Source organism: Pleurodeles waltl, chromosome 1_1 (assembly GCF_031143425.1).
Source record: "Pleurodeles waltl isolate 20211129_DDA chromosome 1_1, aPleWal1.hap1.20221129, whole genome shotgun sequence".
Classification (NCBI taxonomy): domain Eukaryota; kingdom Metazoa; phylum Chordata; class Amphibia; order Caudata; family Salamandridae; genus Pleurodeles; species Pleurodeles waltl.
The window spans coordinates 317,747,004-317,769,900 of record NC_090436.1 but is presented as its reverse complement, the minus strand read 5'-3'; positions in this window follow the sequence as shown (position 1 = coordinate 317,769,900).

The window sequence follows — 22,897 nt, the reverse complement described above, 5'->3', positions numbered from 1 at the left end:
GATTCTTTTCAATAAAGATGGTCTACTTCAGTATATTATATTAGTATTACATCCAATCAGATAATCAATATGCTGAGGGACAAAGAACATAAGCGAAGAAGCCAATATGTGTTTTGCGACCAAAATAATAAATTTGGTGCCTCTTTAGGACTTATGTAATAAAAAACTTGGAATAAGCCATGCAATAAAAAGACCAGACTCCTAAGGGACAAATAAAACATATTAAAAAAACAGAAAATAAGAAGATAGATTAAAATTGAATAGTGAGAAAGAGAGACCAAAAGAAAATTTTTTATCATGCAACACAGTTAAATAATTATTATAATTCAGTCAGTCAGTCAAAGAACTTTATTCGGCAATTGCCATAAAAGTGCATACAAAGACACATGTTATGAAACTGTAAACAGTATAAAACACAATTAAAAACTGTCAAACAATTTCTAAAAACACCATGTAAGCATCCGATCTAAAAACCCCTTGACATGTAACAAATAAGTATACTAAAACATAATTAAAAATCGCAAAAACACAAAAATTACAGATGTTATCTCAGAATAGAAATCTCTCACAAACAAATAGAGATTAAAATGGAGTAGACCTTTTCCTGATACTTAAAGAAGCTGTAACAAAATTTAGTACGTGATGACAAGTTTGGATATCTGGCAGTCTCTGAAAATATAATAGAGCTTCCTTATTATGGATAGGTCTAAGATGACATAAAATGGGTAAAATAAAAGCCTTTCTAGGAGCAGCATATAGAGAACAAAAGAGAAAAAAATGTGAGGTGCTCTGCTTTGATTTGGAATCACAGGGGCAGGGTGGTAAATCATTTTTCCAAAAGCATGGTTTGGGAAAGGCTACCTTAAAATGAATCAAATTAAATCTAAATTTTTTTAAAAGAGAGGTTATTTTAGAACTTGATAACCAGATCAAATAAGGTCCAAGACATGGGACAGTTACAATCCGGATGTAGGGATCAAAAGATTTCAGTTTCAGGGAGCTATAAAATCTCAACTCTGATATGTGCTCAAAATAAATTGACTTCAAGACAGACCTAGAGTTTGTGGTTAACAATTGGGGTTCTTCAAACATGTACCTGAGCCCTTGCTTCTCAAAGGAGTTTCGCAGGAACACAAGCCAGGGAATCCTATTTGAGTTATCCAATTGTAAGCAATCAGAAATGCAGTCTTGAACAAGTTTTGCCACAGGGTTCAGCCAGCATCTAATCCAGAGCAGTAAAGGAGCGATGGAGACCCTGTCCTCCAAAAAACGTTGACCAATTTCCTCATGACTGATAATGTTTGCTATACATTTTGGAACCGTCAGTAGTCTACGCAGGAATTTATTTTCAGCACCTTGGTGAGAGGGTATTTTGTTATAGCCCCAAACTCCTGCCCCGTATAGGACTGCTGCAGCACACTTGGAGTTATAAAGTGTTTTCATGTGTGCAAGGGGTCTGGGACCTAATTTACTAGTAAAGCGAAAAATCCCTTCATTATTCCTTGTCAACTGTTGGAACTTGAAATTAATGTGAGTCTTCCAGGACAAAGAGGAACTCATATACATACATAAATAACAATTTATTTTTACCTTATTTAAAATATGTCCTCCCATAATAAATTGTTTAGACTTTGTATTACGTGGGCCACATGTCATAACAAAATTCTTAGGGTAGTTTACTTTCAGATCAAGGTCCAACATAAAATTGTAAAATAGGTCCAAGAGTCCCTGTAAACCATTTTCGGTACGAGCAATTAAAACTGCATCATCAGCATATAATAAAACTGGAAGCGGTCTCTGGCCCATCTTTGGTACATCCTTTCCATGTTTTACCAGTGAATCGTAAAGCCCATTTATATATATCAAGAAAAGAAAAGGCGCTAAGATACATACCTGTCTTACGCCTTTGTTGACGGAATAGGAGAAGTTATCTGACCATATAAACCAGTCTGAACTGAAACCGTTAAATCTGTATTTAGGCGTTTAATAAGCTCCAAAAGGGACGTATCAAAACCTAAAGCTCCCAGAATTTGCCATAACTTCGACCTATTAACCATATCAAAAGCACTAGTTAAATCAATAAATGCCATACGAATAGACTTTTTTTTGGCTGTTACGTATTTACTAAGTATCAGATGCAGATTTAAATCTTGCTCAACAGTGTCGCTACACTGGGTCTAAAACCAAATTGAATTGGGGATAAAATCTGGGCCTCAGTCACCCAATCTTCTAAATGGGATAAGATCACACTTCCTAAAATCTTTGCCGTTGAATCAATAAGAGAAATTGGTCTATAACAGGAAGGATCTTGTCTGTTATAATTCAAAAATAAATGTAATCACGTTTCCATCTTGACAGAATCATTAAATATAAGTATCCATACAGTTGCACTCTTAAAACATTGGTTTTTTTTTAAATAAAAGGTGATATAAATTCATGTGTCTGAAAAAAACACAATGGTTATCTTCTATATTCAGCAGTCATAGCATAGATAGCAAAATTTGTCATCTTAATTTTAAATTTTTCATTATAAGCAAGGCATATGTCTGTTCATGAGGACATCTTTCATTAGAAACATTTCATAACATGATAGTATTTGTTAAAGATCCTTAGAACACCACAGCCTAGCACACTATTTCCCCAATCCCCAAGATGACAAGAGCTAGCAAAAATCAACTAGATCAAACGCATATGCGTTATTAGGCTGAGGGAGTTGAACATAAAGCCTAATGCATAAACTTTTAAAAGCATGATTTGTGTCTGTTACAAATGGTAAGGAAGCACCAGTTTAGTTCCCTAATTGATAGCAGGTTCCATTAGGAGCTAAAGTCATGCAAACTAGGGCACAAAGCAGGCACCATGGATGAGTAGAACACTCTGGATAAGGGCAGAGAAATGCAAAGAGACCCAACAGACTCGATATAGGTTAATGGTGTGGAACTAGGGGCAAGAGTCACAAATCTGGGGTCATGGTCAAGTGCCTAAGTAGTAGAGAACCAAAGCGGACCTAAGCACATAAAGATGGCTCCATTGTAGAAAAAAATAGGAAAAAAGGAAAAGAACAGCAGTGGTAGGTACAGTGTCCACTATGAACAAAATAATAAAAAATGAATTAATGGACCTTAAAAAGAAGGCTGCTTGTAAATATGACAAAATATTAAAAAAGGAAGGATCTCAACCAACACATTGGAACCATTTAGGCTTCAGTCAGCCTCACTAGACTGAAGTTCAGAGCCTTATGCAAATGTGTACCTGGTATTCAATGCAGCATGAGTTGGACGCTGACTTGGAGGCACTATTAGACAAGGCACGTGAGCTTCTGGTGAAGCAAAGCAGAGTGCAAGGAGGCAAGGTCAATGGCGGGGTTACCCACAAAAAGGCTGGACGGGAGATAGAAAAAACCAACAAGAGCAAACATTGGGCGTGTTTAGCCACTACAGCAGCGCTCACCAGTGCAGCAGAAAACCAACAGTGGAGCACAGGCCTGGGTTTCAAGAAGGGGTGAGTAAGATGCCACGCAGCCACGAAAAGCAAGAAAGTGAAAGGAGTTGGAAGCACAGCCACAAGCATCGAGGAGTGTTGGTCTGACAACATGGAGCTGGACAGTGCGGATGAAGCCCAGGGGCCTGGAGCCAGAACGGTGGCTGCCTCAAGGATCACCGGCAGCCGAGTGAATACTCCGGATGATGAGACCACAGGTGGAAAGGTCAATAGAAAACAGGCTTAAGGCCTTCCATCAGCATATTTGTTGAGAAATTCCCAGAAAGCACAGCAGCACTTTCTGCATGAGCAGCGAGTACACAGTGCCCAGCAAAAGTACCAAGGGGACACCTTGCTACAGTATGATGAGGGATTCAGGGAAAAGATGCTAATCTGGCCAGTCATAGAGTGGGACCAACAGGACGTTGAAGAGTTCACAACTCATATGGTGGCAGCCAGAAAAGGGGTTAGAGACACAGAATATCATTTTTGTTACTCATGGGGTAAAGGTAGATTAGAAGGGCCTAACCGGAATGCCAAGGGTAAATTGCAGGCAGGTGGCAGACAGAACAAGGCAAGAATCCCCACATGCTAGAAGTACTAGAAGGATGAGTGCAAGTGGGGCCAGTCCTACAAATTTAAGCACAGCTGCAGCAATTACGGGGGAGCTCATCCAGGAATTGAGTGCAGGAAGGCAAAAGGTAATCCCGAAAGGAAGGAACATAGTAGTAAAAAGTAGGGACCAAAAAGGCAGAAGGTGTCAGGAACCCCCAAGGTGCCTCCTGCGTTATGAGTAATTAGGGTTAAATCATATCTCTGTTCTTGGTTAAACCTACATGTTTCTAAGTAAACATAATGTGCTGTGTTACACAATTGGTTTTATCAATGCTTGTTTTACCAATGCTTGTTTGCTAATGTGAGCAGGTGTAGACATGTGCCTTTAATTGGGTGTGGTGTAGACATGTGCTTCTAAATGGTGTTTCATCCACATGTGGAAACTCAACTGCTTTCCTGATTGGCTGTAGACAGCAGAGTAAAGCATGCCTCCCTGCTTGGCTTTGTTTTGCTTCCTGATCTCAGCATCTGATTTGGCAGTCCAGCTCCTGCTGTCATCCTCATATTCAGGACTTTTGAGGCAATTCTTTTCTTCGTTCCTGTACCAGCTGACACCAGGTATTCCTCCAGCACTCCGGAAAAGATTGCAGCCAAGTGACTAGTATTCTCCAGGGAGTTTGTTATTTGAGCCCTGCACTTTCCTAGAACAGCTGGTGTATTTCAGACCTCGTATTTTGGCAGAGTGCTTATCTTGAAGACACAAATGCATTTCTGAACATTCTACATTGTTATTGTAGTTACTTGCCTAAATGTGCTTCAGGAAATCTGCTTGAGGTCAAATACTACAAAAAGTGACAGTGCAATTTTAAAAGAGCATTTACATGACTTTTCTTGCTCTAATAGCATAACTCTTGGATTTAAATTGGGTCATTCCTGTGTTTCAGGTTTGAGGAATTTGCTTTTGAAGGGTTTTTCACACACACAGTGAAACCAAACCAAACGGTGCCACCCTAACTGTTTAAACCCAGAGTGGACATTTGTATTTCTTGGATTGTTTTTGTTCCTTTTAGTTTAACCCTATGCATGCAGGAACGTTATACGTGATATAATTAATGCCCTTGTTTGTCTTTTTTGTGCATGATAAATGCAACCACAGTTCTTATTGTAGTGTGCAACGGTGAATCTCTGTGAAGCCAGCCCTAGTGTCACAGTACTTATTGTTATGGTACTTAGTTTGGGTTTTTGGTAATGCAGTGTTAGTAATTGTGCCAACAGTTATTATTATCCAAGAAAAGTGCTGGAGCATCCCAGTGTTCTTCTACCACTCCCGTGCCCATATCAGAAAGAGAGATTCAGTTTCAAGGAAGTTGAGTGCACTAACTCTACCATCACTCTGTCATCAACGACCTGCCCCTCCGAAGATACAGGGTGCCTGGCTGGACCGGCAAGACGTGGCAGTGTTTTGTCTCTTTCTCTTCCACTTCCCCTTTCCTTCTGGGACACCTGCCGGGGTTTCTGTATCCACCAGGAAGTGCTGAGCGATGTTCCAGGAGGTCGGGGGCATACCATCACCACTGCAGACATCCTGCTTTTCAGGTGAGTGGCCCCGTCTCGACAGAAGGAGCCTCAAAATGCCGACAACCCTCTACCAACACCCGTTGAAGTAAGTTGGCTGGTCTACTTCTTAAGCACATTCCATAAAGTCAAAGACAGACAAGTACTAATACAGGAGTTTACATACATCTTTCCTATTCCTTATTACGGCCCACAGGAATTCAGATCGTGCAAAAACCTCAAGTCTGTGAAGGACAACAGTACAGTCGCTAGGCAAAAGAAAGAAAAAGAGCTCCACTTGGTAGAATAGTGGGTCCTTTCCCCCAGTCCCCTAATGGTAAGTTTGTAGTGTCACCTTTAGGAGTGGTTCCCAAAAACGAGGTGGGCAGGTTCAGGGTGATACAACAGCTGTTGTACCCGGTGAGTGAGTCAGTGAATGATGGTCTGAGGCAGGACAGCTGCTCAGTATCCTACGCCACAGTTGATGATGCCCTGGATTGTATTAGGGCGATGGGCAGGGACACTTTGCTAGCAAAAACTGACATAGAATCGGCTTTCCGTTTGTTACCAGTGCACTCTGATAGCTAACACCTGCTAGGCTTCCAAATGGATGGGGCCTCCTATTATAACAAATATCTGCCTATGGGGTGCACCATTTCGTGTGCCTATTTTGAAACTTTCAGCACATTCTTGGAATGGGCAGTCACCAAGCATTGCGGGAAGGGCTGGGTCACCCTATCTCAATGACTTGTTCATTGGCAGGCAGGGCACAGCAGATTGCCTGGAGCTACTCGAGGGCTTCCAAGATTTGGCAACACAACTGGGGGTGCCTATAGCAAAGACAAAGGCCCTACAACACGCCTTTCATTTCTGGGGATAGAGTTGGCTACGTTAGAGGGAATTTGCAGATTGTCAGATGGGAAAGTACAGGAGCTAAAAGAGACCATAAGCGTTGTCTCCCACAAGAAGAAAGGCACGCTAGGTCAGCTGCAGCATCTGATTGGGTGCCTTAATTTTGCAGGCAGAGTCATACCAGTGGGCAGACCATTCACTAGAAGGCTAGCGTGGCTATGTAGGAGTCTGTCAGAGAAGCACCACAGGGTGAGTATGACACAAGGGGTCAAGGAGGACATAATGCAGTGGCTCACCTTTCTTACTAATTTCAATGGCATGGTCATATGGCGCGCCCCATGGGTAACAGCGGACTAACTGGAGCTATTCACAGATGCAGCAGGGGGAGAAGGGTTTGGTGCTATTTTAGGTACAACAAGGGCCGGAGCCTGTTGGCCCATTAAATGGGTGCGGAATGGCCTTACAAGTGACATGACCCTACTTGAGCTTTTCCCATCATAGTGGCTTTCTCCATATGGGGGACCGTCTGAAGCTCAAACAGAGTACTCTCTGGTCGGATAATCATGGGGTGGTACAAGCAGTGAACCTTGGATCGGAGCATTGCCCAAGAATGGTGCATTTGCTACGCTATCTGGTGGGGTGCCAACTCAAACACAACATAACAGTGAAGGCGAGGCACATACCTGGGTGGGAGAACACGGTAGCTGACGCTCTGTCTCATTTTCAGTGGTGGCATTTCAGGGAGCTGGTGCCACAGGAAGATCCCATCAGGACCATGATACCCAGTAGCCATGCCATTCCGACCATGCTGGTGGATAACAAGCTGGTGACAAAACTGGTGCGCGCTGTTGTAAGTTTTGGGGAACTTTCCAAAAGGTTACAGGTATATCGGGTGGAGAGGCAGTCTCAGAGCAGGACATAAGAAACTTTATGGAGTGGGCTTTTAAAGAAGGCAGAGCTCACACTTGAGTACAGACACACCCCACTACGGTGGCCTATTACACGAAGTTGACAGCGGGGATGAACCCAGCCAAATCATTTTACTGCAGAGCAGCCATGAAGGGCTGGGTTCGATTACAATCCTCAAGTGGGGATCAGCAGGGACCTCTGGATTTCGAAACATTGGGTAGAGTGTCGGCGGCGCTAGGAAACATTTGTACCTCCAGCCACAAGCTTGTCCTGTTCAAAGCTGTCTTCATGCTGGCATTTTTTGGAGCATACCGAATAAGTGTGCTGGTTGCACCTTCCAAGTTTGAACTGGGGAGCAGGTGCTTACTGGGGGATGACCTGCAGCTGGACAGCACACACAGCACACACATGGTTATACATCTACAGCAGTCCAAACAGACTAAATGGGGAGAGGAGCATATTCAAGATTGGAGTGAATAGAGAATTCAACATGCTGCCCAGTCTGCTGCATTTGAGCTTATGCGCTAGCAGGGCTGCCCAAGGGATCGCCCCTGTTTTTCCACAATGATGGCTCATTTCTCAGCCATTTTCAATTCATAGCAGTATTAAAGATGGCCCTGGCCAAAGCGGGTCTTCCTCCAGACAAGTTTAGCTCACACTCCTTCAGGATCGGTGCAGCCACTACGGCCACAAGGAGTGGCTTAGGGGCAGATCACATAAAAGCAATAGGAAGATGGTCTTGAACGGCCTACAAATGGTACATCAGACACTCAGGGGGTTATTCTAACTTTGGAGGAGGTGTTAATCCGTCCCAAAAGTGACGGAAAAGTGACGGATTTACCACCAGCCGTATTACGAGTCCATTATATCCTATGGAACTCGTAATACGGCTGGTGGTATATCCGTCACTTTACCGTCACTTTTGGGACGGATTAACACTCCTCCAAAGTTAGAATAACCCCTCAGTGTCCTAAAGCCGTGTTATCTCTTTATGTAGGTACAGCTGATGAAAAGCGCAAGGTATGGCTCATTGATCACTCGTACATCATGCGGGCACAGCAGTGGGTGGCAGTATGGAGAAACGGTGGTGGTATTTGGTTCAAGAACATGGAGGTGATGTGGCCTAGTAGACCTGGCATGAGATGCGCACAGACCTGGGGTGAAAGGACCTCCTAACACCCTTGGTCATGGGGCTGACAGCATTTTCAAGACTGCTGCACCCGGCGGACATTGTCTGGTCAAATAATAGTGCATCCTTATTGGAGGAGAGCGCAGGACCAAGGAGCCATGGAGAGGTCCAGACACAAGCTGAACATATCCATGTCAAATAAGTGCAAGGCAAATTCTTGGGGCTCAGTGAGTAATGGTTTAATCAATCTCAAAATGTCAGGCTATTACGTGTCAGATAGTGTCCACTTATTGGCCGCGGGCATGGACATGTTCATATTAAATTTGGTGGAATCCCTGGAGCTTCATAGTTTCAGTTAGCCCCAATCAAGGGGGAGCTGCTTGCGGTTGGTAAACAAAATGCAGAGTGGCAGAGATAAATTTGATTTGGTCTGAAGCTCAGAAGCCTGAAAGAGCCTGCCCCAACACAGTCCTTGGGATGCCTTACGGCGGGGACAAAAGGTGGAGCAGGCAAGGTCCTTGGGATGCCTCACGGCAGAGACATAAGGAACAGGCAGAGGGACACAGCTGGCGGCCACGGCACTTGCAGCCCAGGAGGTCAGAGACACCACCTGACTGTAACATATGGCGGAGGCAAGTAGCCGCTCTACGCTGCTGAGCATACCGCTAAGAGCGACATGAAGATGAGACAATACTTGAACTCTAAACGAGAAAGTCAGACCTTCATACAGAAATTAATACAGCAAGTTCATAGGGGATGCAGGGGGCACCATGAATGCCTCATATGCTTTTTTTTTTTTTTAATAAGCTGCGTCCATGTTTATCCCAGCAGTGGCACACTGGTAGTTGTATATTTGCAATTAGAGGAACTTGCTGGGGAGGAAGGGTGGGTGCTGGTTGAGGCGTGAGTCCTTCCACAGATGGGAGGGGTTTAGAGGTGGGCTGGTCGCGAAGCAACCCAGTTCAGGGCCCACACGTAACACCTCCCTGGGGCGGGGCGGGACGGAGCCGGGGCGTCTAGAAGAAGCCCGTGAAAATAGTGCACCCGGAATGGCGGGCAACCTTTGAACCGGCCAATCTGGGAGGGCAACAAGGATTGAAAAGGAAGGCCGGACAGGGCCTGCCACAATTAATGTGATGAACTGTGACCCACCCACCCACACCAAAGGAAACAGGGCGTCACAGCTGCGGAGGTGCAGCCAAGATGAAAAGTGAGGTGGAGATAAATTCGATTTGGTCTGAAGCTAAGAAGTCTAAAAGGGCCTGCCCCAACAAAGTCATTGGAATGCCTTATGGCAGGGACAAAAGGGGGAACAGGCAAGGTCCTTGGAATGCTTCATGGCAGAGACATAAGGAACAGGTGGAGGGACACAGCTGGTGGCCACAGCAATTGTAGCCCAAGAGGTCAGAGGTACCACCCAGCGGTAACAAGGGGGGGAGCCAAGTGGCCGGTCTACACTGCTGACTATACCGCTAAGAGCGACATGCAGATGAGGCAAGGCTTGAAGTCTACCAAGACCAAATCAGACCTACAGACAGAAATTAAGACAGGAAGTTCATGTTAAAGGGAATACATGGGGCATTGAATGACCAGTAAATGTGATAATAATGCATCATGAATGCCTCTGATATGTTTTTCTTATTATTTTAATAACCTACGGCCACGTTTATCCCAGCAAAGGCTCACTGGTACTTGTATAATTACAATTAAAGGAACGGAACCTGCTGGGGAGGAAGGGTGGTCACTGGTTGGGGCGTGAGTCCTCACAAAGATGGGAGGGGTTTAAGAAGAACATACATGTATAAAGAAAACTAGTTGCATAATTTTAAATGTAAATAACAAACATATAAACATTTTAAAATTGTAATTCTTTATACAATTACACTATTTTCAGACATAGGCGGTCATTCTGACCGCGGCGGTCGGCGGTCGCCGCCCGCCAAGCGGTTCCCGCCGAAAGACCGCTCCACGGTCAAAAGACCGCGGCGGCCATTCCGGCTTTCCCGCTGGGCCGGCGGGCGACCGCCGGCCGGCCCAGCGGGAAAGCCCCTTCAACAATGAAGCCGGCTCCGAATGGAGCCGGCGGAGTTATAGGGGTGCGACGGGTGCAGTGGCACCCGTCGCGATTTTCAGTGTCTGCAAAGCAGACACTGAAAATCTTTATGGGGCCCTGTTAGGGGGCCCCTGCACTGCCCATGCCAGGGGCGAACAAGTCTGTGTCTCTGCTTGGTGATCCGTTGGCCGACGTGAAGCTCCCCTCGCCCTCCGTCCCACTGGTGCATTCAGAGTCCGTGGTGTGGCCCTCCATGGCCATGTGGGATGCAGCCCCCTCATGCTCCGGTGCCACTGTACCTCCGCCTGATGATGCTGATGTACAAAAGGACAGGGAGAGCAGAAAAAGGGGGGGGACAGAATAAAGAGAGTTTTAGTGCATGGCATACCGCTACCGTTGGCGGACAAGACATACAAAGCAGCCCCCTGCATTACGCCGTGGTCCTGCCCTCTGCACATGCAATCTCTGGGATATGGCCTACATGACAATGGTGGACATCTGCACACATGGATGCCACAGGGGCAACTATACCTGTACTTGACACTCTGCAGAGGTGGGGTAGAGTGCCACATGGCCTGCATTACGGAGGGGCCGTGCCTACCGAACACGCCCACAGCCCACCTCCCCCACCCAGACACCTCCACTGCGCGCAAAGTCAGCAGAATGTGAGTGTACTCACCCCTTTGTGTCTGCTGTGATGCCCTCAAGCGCCCATCCAACTCAGGGTAGGCCACCACCAGGATCCGGAACATCAGGGGGGTCATGGTGCGACGGGCACCCCTCCCACGTTGGGAGGCTATCCCCAGCTGACTCTCCGCCGTCTTCTTGCTGCAGCGGCGAATGTCCTCCCATCTTTTACGGCAGTGGGTGCCCCGTCTCTGGTGGGCCCCCAGGGTCCGGACCTCCTTGGCAATGGCACGCCAAATGTCCCTCTTCTGGTGGGCGCTGACCTACATGACATGCACAAGGAAAGAGGATCAGTCATTACCAACTGCACAGTCGATGTGAGTGGCCCCCTCTCTACTCTGGCCATGTGGCCCATTCATTCCCATGCATTAATGTTCTATGAACTCTGGCCCCTTCCCTCTTCCAACCAGCCCTCTCCACCCAGGCCTAGCCCATACACCGTGCTCCCTGTGTACTAACCTGTTGGTCTGGAGGACCGTAGAGTAGCGTGTACTGGGGGAGGACCCCGTCTACCAGTTTCTCCAACTCCTGTGCAGTGAAGGCAGGGGCCCTTTCCCCAGACGCAGCAGCCATTGTCGCTTCCAGACCGAGGTCATAGCAGCACTTGCAGTGTAGGTCCTCTCCTGTCGAAGGTCAGGTATCTAGTGATTGAACAGATAAAAAATGGCGGTGACGTCCGCGGCGGTGACGTCCGCGGCGGGGCGCATCATCACCGCCGGCGCACCTGTTCATTGGCTCCTGGGACCCATAGGGTCCAATGTTGACCAATGCAGCATTGCGCCGCGGTCTACGACCGCCTACCGCGACGGTGTGCAACGCCAGCGCAGTTACCCCACAATCCAATTGTCTCAGTTTAGAGGTCAGGCAGCCGCCATTTCAGGGGCCCACATGGCTTCATTTACCTGTGCGTCACACATAGCTAGGCCTACACTCAACACACATACAGGAAGGGTTTTGTGAGTGGTGTAGTCTTGTGAGTAACTGTGGGTACATACCTGGAGGAATAATGACTGATTCGTCGCTGTTGTCCTTCGTAGGCACCGTCAGCTGGGACATGTGAGAAGATGGCGGAATCCTGCGGTGTACCGACCGCTGGTGGACCTGTTGACAATGGAAGAGCGACATGTCATCGTCACCTACCGGTTTGACCGTGCCACAATCCAGGAACTATGTACCCAGTTGGGGCCAGACCTGATGTCACCAATCCGCCATCCGACTGGAATCCCCCCCTGACGTGCAGGTGCTCTCAGTGCTCCATTTCCTTGCAAGTGGGTCTTTTCAGACAACAGTGGCCATGGCATCAGGGATGTCCCAGCCTATGTTTTCCTACGTGCCGTCCAGAGTGTTGTCTGCCCTGCTCGAAACACGTAAGGAGATACATCATTTCCCCTGAGGTGGCAGATTTGTCTACAGTGAAAGGTGTCTTCTTTGCCCTTGGACATATCCCCAATGTCATAGGTGCCATTGATGGGACCCATGTAGCTCTGGTCCCCCCCCAACAGGAGTGAACAGGTGTACAGGAACAGGAAGAGTTATCCTTCTATGAATGTACAGATGGTCTGTTTGGCAGACCAGTACATCTCCCAGGTAAATGCTATGTTCCCTGGCTCAGTGCATAACGCCTACATCCTGCGGAATAGCAGCATCCCTGATATGATGGGTCAACTCCAGAGGCACCGTGTATGGCTATTGGGGGACTCTGGTTACCCCAACCTTTCGTGGCTATTGACCCCAGTGAGGAATCCCAGGACCAAGGCAGAGGAACGGTACAATGAGGCCCATGGGCGGACTAGGAGGGTGATCGAACGCACCTTCGGCCTCCTGAAGGCCAGGTTCAGGTGCCTCCATATGACAGGTAGATCCCTATTCTACTCACCGAAGAAGGTGTGTCAGATCATCATCGCCTGCTCCATGCTTCATAATTTGGCTTTGCGACGCCAGGTGCCTTTTCTGCAGGAGGATGATCCAGATGACGGTGTTGTAGCAGCTGTTGAGCCTGTGGAGCCTGTGGACAGTGATGAGGAGGTAGCTGAGGAAGAAGACAACGACAACAGGGAGTCAGTCATACAGCAATATTTCCAGTGACACACAGGTGAGAACATTTTCATGTTTAACATTACATTAACTTTCACACGTCTACCTCTATCCTCTCTGTCGATTTCTACCAGTATTTGGTAACTGAGTTGTACCTTTCCATTACGGTTTCACAGGTGTGGTTACCAACGTGTCATCTGCTTGCATCCTTCAAGGACTTGTGATGTGTGACATAGGTATGTTAGCCTTACAATAGGAAACGCATTATGACACTGTCGTTGATAATACATATTTACTAAATCACAGACTGACTCAAGATTGTTTTGTGTTTCAAGGGTGTTTATTGAAGTGCTCAGAAATGGGAGGGGGTTGTAAAATGAGGATGGGTGATGGTGGAGGAATGTCCTTGGCAGAGTCCAGTCTATTAGTCTCACAGGTGCGCTGCCCATCTGGTCATAGGAAGTGGAGCTGGGGCAGTTTAAGTATGGACAGGGTAAAAAGGTGGGACAGTGGGAGGACAAACAAGGTGGTCTCATTTCCTGGCGGGGTCTTGCCATCTTGCTCTGTCCTGTTCCTGGATCTCAGGGACCGCTTGCGTGGTGGTTGTCCGTCTGCAGGGGGTGGGGTGCTGGTGTGGTGGTCCTGTGGCGGGGCGTCCTGTCCACTAGTGCCGGCGGCGGTGGTGGGCAGTTCATCATCCTGGCTAGTGTCAGGGGCCCCTTGGAGTGCCACGGTGTCCCTCAAGGTCTGCTGTATGTCCTTCAGCACCCCTATTATGGTGCCCAAGGCGGAGCTGATGGTCCTGAGCTCCTCCCTGAACCCCAAATATTGTTCCTCCTGCAAGCGCAGGGTCTCCTGCAACATGTCCAGGACCGTGGCCATCGTCTCCTGGGAGTGGTGGTATGCTCCCATGATAGAGGATAGGGCCTCATGGAGAGTGGGTTCCCTTGGCCTGTCGGCCCCCTGTCGCACGGCAGCCCTCCCAGTTCCCCTGTGTTCCTGTGCCTCCGTCCCCTGGACCGTGTGCCCACTACCACTGCCCCCAGGTCCCTGTTGTTGTTGGGGTGCTGGGTTATCCTGGGTTCCCTGTAGTGGTGGACACACCGCTGATTGACCTGTCCTGGGTAGGGAGGTTTGGGCCCCCTGGGTGGGTGCTGTGCTGGTGTTACCAGAGGGTGGAAGGTTGGTGTTGGGCAGTGCCTGTGCAAGGAGAACCGACCGCCCCGAGGCCCACGATGGTCCGGGCTGGTCATCTGGATCCAGTAGGGCAGAGCTGCTATCGTCACTGTGGGCCTCTTCTGGGGGGTGGAGTGGTGTTGTCTGGACCCTCTAGTGTGGTGACGGTCCTTCGGGTTCCTGCAGGGGCATAAGAGCATGATTATTGCATGTGTGTGTGTAATGGTGTGCAATGGGTGGGTGAGCGTGTACCCCAGTGCAAGCATTCCTGTGTGGGAGCTTGTGTGATGGTGGTTTAGGGGGTTGTATGGGTATGTGCAGTGGGCATGCTTTAGTGCTGGGTGTCCATGCTTTGTTGTGTCATGCAGGGCTTGGTGTTGGGATGTGTGGTTTGTGTTATTAGTACATTAGTGAGGAGTTGGAGTGATAGGGGAGGGTGTGAGGATCGCGGTGTGTGATAGCATGCAGGTGGGTGGGGGATATGATAGTTAAGATTTGACTTACCAGTGTCCCATCCTCCACCGACTCCTGCGAGGCCCTCTGGATGCACGATGGTCAAGACTTGCTCCTCCCATGTTGTTAGTTGTGGGGGAGGAGGTGGGGGTCCGCCGCCAGTCCGCTGAACCGCGATGTTGTGCCTGGAGACCGTTGAACGCACCTTCCCCCGTAAGTCGTTCCACCTCTTCCTGATGTCCTCCCTATTTCTTGGGTGCTGTCCCACGGCGTTGACCCTGTCGACTATTCTTCCCCATAGCTCCATCTTCCTGGCTATTGATGTGTGCTGTACCTGTGAGCCAAATAGCTGTGGCTCTACCCAGATGATTTCCTCCACCATGACCCTGAGCTCCTCCTCGGAGAAGCGGGGGTGTCTTTGGCGTGACATGGGGTGGTGTGTGGGATGTGTGGGGCGGTGTGAGTGTTGAGGTGTGTGGTGATGTGTAGTGGTGTGTGGTGTTGTGGGTGTGGGTTGGGTGATGGTGTTGTGTGCCTCTGTATGGTGGTGTTGTCTTGGCTGTGCAGTCTCTCTGGCCTTCTCTCGGTAATTGTGGTCGTAGGGGTTTGTGGGTGATGTGGGTGTGTGTTTTATATTGTGTTGGGTGTGTGGGAGTGGTGTTTGTATGTGTATCAGGTGTGTGTATTTGTAATTGTCCAATGTGGCGGTGTTTTGGAGATGTGTGTGTATTTTGATCGCGGCGGTGTGTACCGCCAATGGAATACCGCGGTTGAAAGACCGCCGCGTGGATTCGTGGGTCGTGATAGCATAGGCGTGTTTCTGTTGGCGTGACGGTGGAGGATTTGTTATCGCCAGTTTATCACTGACCTTTGGTGTGGGACTTGTGTGGGTGTCTGAATTTCAGCGGATTCCGAGATGTGTGTCATAATAGCTGTGGCGGTATTCCGCGGCTGCGGCGGTGTATTGGCGGTCTTCTGCACGGCGGTAAGCGGCTTTTACTGCCAATGTTGTAATGACCCCCATAATGACAAACCCTTCATGTGACATAACAACCTAAACAATGATAAACAAATCCTAATATTTTCTACAGCAGATTACTTACTAAAACTAAGCCATTGTCAAACCTGGATGATGGATGGGGCCTTCAAAACATTTCCCAAACCATTCACTCAGATATACAAAATGCATGGTGAATATCACAACTCAAATATCCCTTTTATGTATTCCCTACTAATGAATAAACAAAGTAGCATCTACTGAAAATTCCTAAACCACATGAAGCATAAAACAAATAACTACCGAAACAAAATAATCATAGACTTTGAACAAGCCATGATTCAAACTATTTAAAATCTTACTCACACACAGCCATACAAGGATGTTACTACCATTTCAATCAAAGCATATGGAGACACCTCCAGCAATGTGCACAAAGTGTGGAATATGCTATTTGCCTTTGAAATAAAAGCATGAGAGCACTACCCTATGTTCCTGTCACAGATGTAGCTATCCACTGCAATGTACTAATAGAAAGTCTTTTCTACAACAACATTAACACAAACTAAGCCCCCTAATGGGTTATTTTGAAGGCACTTTTTAAGAAAATAAGCAATTATGCTGAAAAGGACGCAGTGAAATATGTTAAATTTCACTGCGCCATTTTTGAGTGCCTCCCTGTGTGGGAACGCTCCCCTTGCATACATTATGCCTGGCGCAGTGATAATGTGGCACACAGTTTTACAAAGTGGCACAATGCATACAGTGTCACTTTGTAAATATGGTGTGAGGAAACAGTCACTTTAGCGCCACCTTAATGTAAAAATAATGATGCTATGGCGGTGCTAAGATGGCACTAGGGACTCTTAAATATACCCCTTAGGTTGGCAGACTACATAGCTCCAGACAGAGATACTAACCCAATTTCCAGAAATGCTCCTGGAAACCTCCAAAAAGTAAATCAAAACATATTTCCTTTAAAAACACCCACACGCAAAAAACAATACACTAAAAAATTACATATACGCCACACTTAATCAGCAAACAGTAAGTAACAAAACACAATATAACATAACTTACTGAAACATTTGTAAAACACTGTAGGAAAACCTAAACCAACAACCTACTGAAAAATTCTGCAATTACTATGACTACTTGTACTAAGATACCACAAAAAACAGTACAACTAACCTTAAAAATGCACCCTATATCACACCTAACCCCAAAACCTTAAAAACAGCTTTTAAAAAGGACTTACCTGTTCAGCTGAACAGCAGCAAATTCCTGTGACCTGAATCACGAAAAATAGACTAAAAATGAGGATGATTTACTACAAAATACAAGGTAGTTGTAAAAAAAGTGCTGTTAAATGTAACTAAAAAAGACTATCACCCCTCAGAAATGAATGGGGATGTAAGTTAGAAATGTTTAAAAAGTTTTTAAAATTGTAAAAAAGCATTGAACATGTCAAACAGTGATGTTAAAACATGTAAAAAAAAAGCTGTCAACTATAAATAAAACAATAGTATAAAAAATATAGTTATTTAATATATGCTGAAAAAAATATGTAAAAAATATGTTAAAATACTTGTATATGAAACAGCTGAATTAATATTAATGAATGTTAAACAATAGAAAAAAAACGGAAAAATTTAAAACATATAATACTATTTGAATATGATTTACATTGTTTATTTAATACCAATATGTTAATGTTATATTTACCAATATCTAAATGTTTTTATAACTAGAACTATGTATGTTAAATAATATAAAAATATAAATTAAACAAAATTAGAAAAAATTAAGAAAAAACTGAAAATTGTGTGACACATCTTTATTCTTTGAGAATATGTAAATAATAATCATATCTGTTACAAATATACAACCAACTACTATTTTAATTATCTTTCTAAATATCAACAACTCTAATTAAATGACATACACTTCGACTACATGGAAATCCAGTTTACCAAAAGATTTAACACTAAAAGGCCCACATTAACTATTCCCACTCCAATCGAGACCGTTTTAGGGAAGGTGTGGGACACTAAAGGGGTGACATTTACTATTCTCACTCCAGTCTAAAACAGTTAGGGAAAGGTGCTGCACGCTAAAGAGGTGACATTTACTATTCCCACTTCAATGTAATCTATTTTGGGCAAAGTGTTGGACACTAAAGGGGCTACATTTATGATTACAACTCCACTTTAACCTATTTTGGGGAATGTGTTGGACACTAAAGCGGAGACATTTACTATTCCAACTCCAATTTAAACCATTTTTGAAAGGTATTGGACACTAAAGGAGTGGCATTTACTATTCCCACCGCAATCTAAACCATTTTGAGGAAGGCGTTGAACAATTTAAACCATTTTGAGGAGGGTTTTGCACTCTAAAGGAGTATTTACTATTCCTGCTCCAATCTGTACCAATTAGAGAAAGGTGGTGAACACTAAAGTGATGACATTCACTACTCCCACTCCAATCTAAACCATTTTGGGAAAGGTGTTAGACACTAAAGGGGCAACAATTACTATTCAAATCCAATCTAAACTTTTTTGGGGCAGGTGATGGACACCTAAGGGGCACCCTTTACTATTGCCATTCCAATCTAAACAATTTTGGGGAACGTGCTGGACACTAAAGGGGGTCACATTTACTATTCCAACTCAAATCTAAACCATTTTGCAGAAGGTGTGGGACACTTAAGAGTTTATATACACAATCAATACTCCACAGTCACACAAAATGTATTTTATGTATAGAATAAAATTAAATGTTCTTAGAAGATACAATAACCCAAAGTAAAAACATATATATTTAAAATGAAACAGTACCATATAAAATAGTCTGTTAATTATTGTTTAAAAGTAATATATTTTTAAGTTTTGTGGATTTGTGCGCCTAAAGTGCAGCATAGGTTGGAAAGGTGGATTGCTGGGGATACAATGGGATTCAATCATGACAAATGAATGACTAATTTGCATATTCTACTTGTGCATAATTCAATGTAACTTTGTATGATATGGGGCCATATTATGATCTATCTAGAGCTGGCTGTATCCTGTGGGGAATAATGTTCCAGACTACTACACATTTTGTGGTGTCTCTGGATCCTCAAACTCCAGACCCAATAATTTTGGCTCTGAGACATTGGAACTGTCAGCAGAGCTACAGGGACTGCAGGCAGCTCCTGTGCCTAGCCCTCCCCTGCCCATATATTTCAGCATCAGCATGTGGAGATCAGTGAAAAGAATACCTTCCCTCCCACTGCACTTGGACCCTCCAGGCCACTCACATGTGACAGAAAAAGCCCCTGGAATAGTTACCACCTGCTCATGGCTGATGGTAAATGGTAACTGATTTGACTCCATTGTATCCCCCAGAAGGAGGAAGGGCCATGTATTCTAGATTCTAATTGGTATTCCTCATTCCTTGTAAACCAAATGCAATTCCTGTTATCTGAAGAGATGCCATCCAGTATTCCAGCTCTGGTATCTCCCTGTGTGACAACATGGAGTTCATAATAGGGCCCTTGATGTTTACAAGTCAAGAAAAAAACAAACTCAAAGCATTTCATTCTTAGATGCACTGCCATATGGATCAGCATACATCCACCTTTGTCAAGCACAAAGGTAGTGATAGGTAACGTTTTTTCAATTAGAGCTGAGGGGGACACCATAACTCATCAAAAAAATGTGTACATCTGAGGAAAATAAAAGCTTATTACCTACTTTATAAATCATTAGGCATAATACCAAATTGAACATGGCATGGGAGTTTGGACACTGTACTTCACTTATTCACCTCATATATCTCGAACAGACACCAACTTCTCTAGATTGGTACTCCAAGATAGCATTATGAATGTATGTATCTATATGGTATTTCTATAGTGTAAACATAGCCAAAAGACAGTGAGGTGCTGTACAGATTCAAATATAAGCTTTTAGGGGGTCATTCTGACCTCGGAGGTAAAAGTCACTTACCGCCGGCCAGAAGGCCGCCATAACACCGCCGCGGCCTCGGTAAACCGCCACGGTCATTCTGACCCGCAACTGGCAAACCGCCAAAAACCCGACATCCACAATATTCCGCCACACCAAAGGTCAGCGGGAAACTGGCGATGACCAAACCTCCACCGTCACGCCAACAGAAATACGCCCATGCCATTCCGACCCACAAATCCCCGCAGCGGTCTTTCAACCACGGTATTCCATTGGCGGTACACACCGCTGCGGTCAAAATACACACACCTTTACAAAACACATCCACATTGGATAATTCAAAATACACACACCTGAGACACATACACACACCACTCCCACACACCCAATCCAGTATAAAACACACACCCACATCACCCACAAACCCCTACGACCACAATTGCGAGTGAAGGACAGAGAGAGAGAGCACAGCATAGAGTACACCATCACACAGAGGCAAATCACAACATCACCCACACACAAAACACCATACACCACCACACTCACCACACTCTACAACACATACACCACCCCTCACCTCATCCACACCACCCCATGGCACCCCAAAGACACCCCAGGTTCTCTGACGCAGAACTCAGGGTCATGGTGGAGGAAATAGTACGTGTAGAGCCCCAGCTCTTCGGGGCACAGGTGCAGCACACCACCATTGCCAGGAAGATGGAGCTATGGAGCAGAATAGTGGACAGGGTCAACGCTGTGGGATAGCATCCACGCAATCGGGACGACGTCAGGAAGCGGTGGAACGACCTACGAGGGAAGGTGCGTTCCATGGTATCAAGGCACAACATTGCGGTGCAGAAGACTGGCGGCGGACCCCCACCTACTCCCCCAGAATTCACAGCAGTCTTGCACATCCTGCATCCTGAGGGCCTCGCAGGAGTAGGCGGAGGAATGGACTCTGGTAAGGCAAATCTTCACTACTTCATTCCCCCACCCCACCTGCATGCCAAATCATACCCCCACCCTCACCCCCACCCCCATCACACCAACTCCTTGCTAATGGCTCACCATCACAACCCACCCATCCCAAAACCTAGCCCTGCATGCCTCCCCAAAGCATGGACACCCATCCCCAAAGCATGCCCACTGCACACACCCATCACCCCCACAAGCCACCGTCACAAAAGCCCCCACAAGGGAATGCCAGCACTGGGGGACAGGGCCACCCACCCATTACACGAAATGCCACACACAGAAGCAATAACCATACTCTTATACCCCTGCAGGACCCGAACGCCACCACACCGCCACGGAGGGTCCAGAGATGTCCATCCCACCCCCAGAAGAGGCCCCCAGTGATGACAGCAGCTCTGTCTCCCTGGACCCTGATGACCAGCCCGGCCCATCGGGGACCTCGGGACAGTCGGTTCCCCACAGACAGCCACAGGCTACACCAGACCCAACCCCCTCTGGGAACACCAGCACAGCTCCCACCCAGCGGGCCCATGCCTCTGTCTCCAGGACACGTCAATCAGCGGTGTGTCCACCACTACAGGGCACCCAGGTTGACCCACCACCCCAACAACAACAGGGACCTGGGGGCAGTGGTAGTGGGCACACCGTCCAGGGGACAGAGGCCCAGGGAAACAGGGGAACTGGGAGGGCTGCTGTGCGACGCAGGGGGACAGGCCCAGGGAACCGACTCTCCAAGAGGCCCTCTCCTCCATCATGGGAGCATACCACCGCTCCCAGGAGACGATGGCTACGGTACTGGCCAGGTTCCAGGAGATCCAGGTCATGCAGGAGCAACAGTACATGGGGTTCAGAGAGGAACTGAGGAACATTAGTTCCGCAATGGGGACCATCGTCGTGGCCCTAACCCAGATAGTCACCACATTGCGGGACCATGTGGCACCACAAAGGGCCCCTGTCACTAGCCTGGACCAGGAACAGCCTACCACCTCCGCCGGCGCTAGTGGACAGGAGGCCCCCACACAACGACGGGCCACCAGAACCCCACCTCCTGCAGAAGAAGAACCACCCCGCAAGCGGAACCTGAGATCTCACAAGAAGACAGAGTAGGATTGCAAGACCCCCGCCAGCAAACGATACCCCCTGGTGTCATCCCACTGTCCCACATTGTCACCCTGTCCAACCTTGAACTGCCCCTGCTCCATCCTTCCACAGGCATATGGACAATGCACCTGTGCGACTGAGAACTGGACTCTGCCATGGACATTACTCCACCATCACCCATCCCCGTTTTACAATCATGTTCCATAAATTTAGCACTTGAATTAAATCACTTTTTGCACTAAAAAAATCTGGAGTCTGCTTGTAATTTGAACAAATGTATTAGACATAACGGTGCCAAAATGTTCAGTTACATTGTGATGACAACATACCACTGTCACACAGCTGTAGTACATGGGCAAACAAAGCAGAGGTCACGCAGTGGGGCCCACAGCTCTGAAAACGGAAGGGAAAGTCACAACTCTGTTAACAGGAACTGGGGGGGAACTCAGACAGTAGAGAGGCAGGAGACTTTAAGTAAATGTAAAATGGCGTGGTTGATTCGTACCTGTGTGCTACTGAAAATACTGTTGTATCACTGTGTCCCTGTTGTCTGTGTCGTCCCCGTCGTCCTCTTCACTCTCCACAGGCTCCACAGCTGCTACAACATCACCATCTGGACCATCCTCCTGCAGGAAAGGCACCTGGCGTCGCAAAGCCAGGTTGTGAAGCATACAGCAGGCCACGATGATATGGCACACCTTCTTTGGTGAGTACATTAGGGATCCCCCTGTCATATGCAGGCACCTAAACCTGGCCTTCAGGAGGCCGAAGGTTCTTTCTATAATCCTCCTAGTTCGCCCATGGGCCTCATTGTAGCGTTCCTCTGCCCTTGTCCTGGGATTCCTCACTGGGGTAAGTAGCCATGACAGGTTGGGGTAACCAGAGTCACCTATTAGCCACACACGGTGTCTCTGTAGCTGTTCCATCACATAAGGGATGCTGCTATTTCGCATGATGTACGCGTCATGCACTGACCCAGGGAACTTGGCATT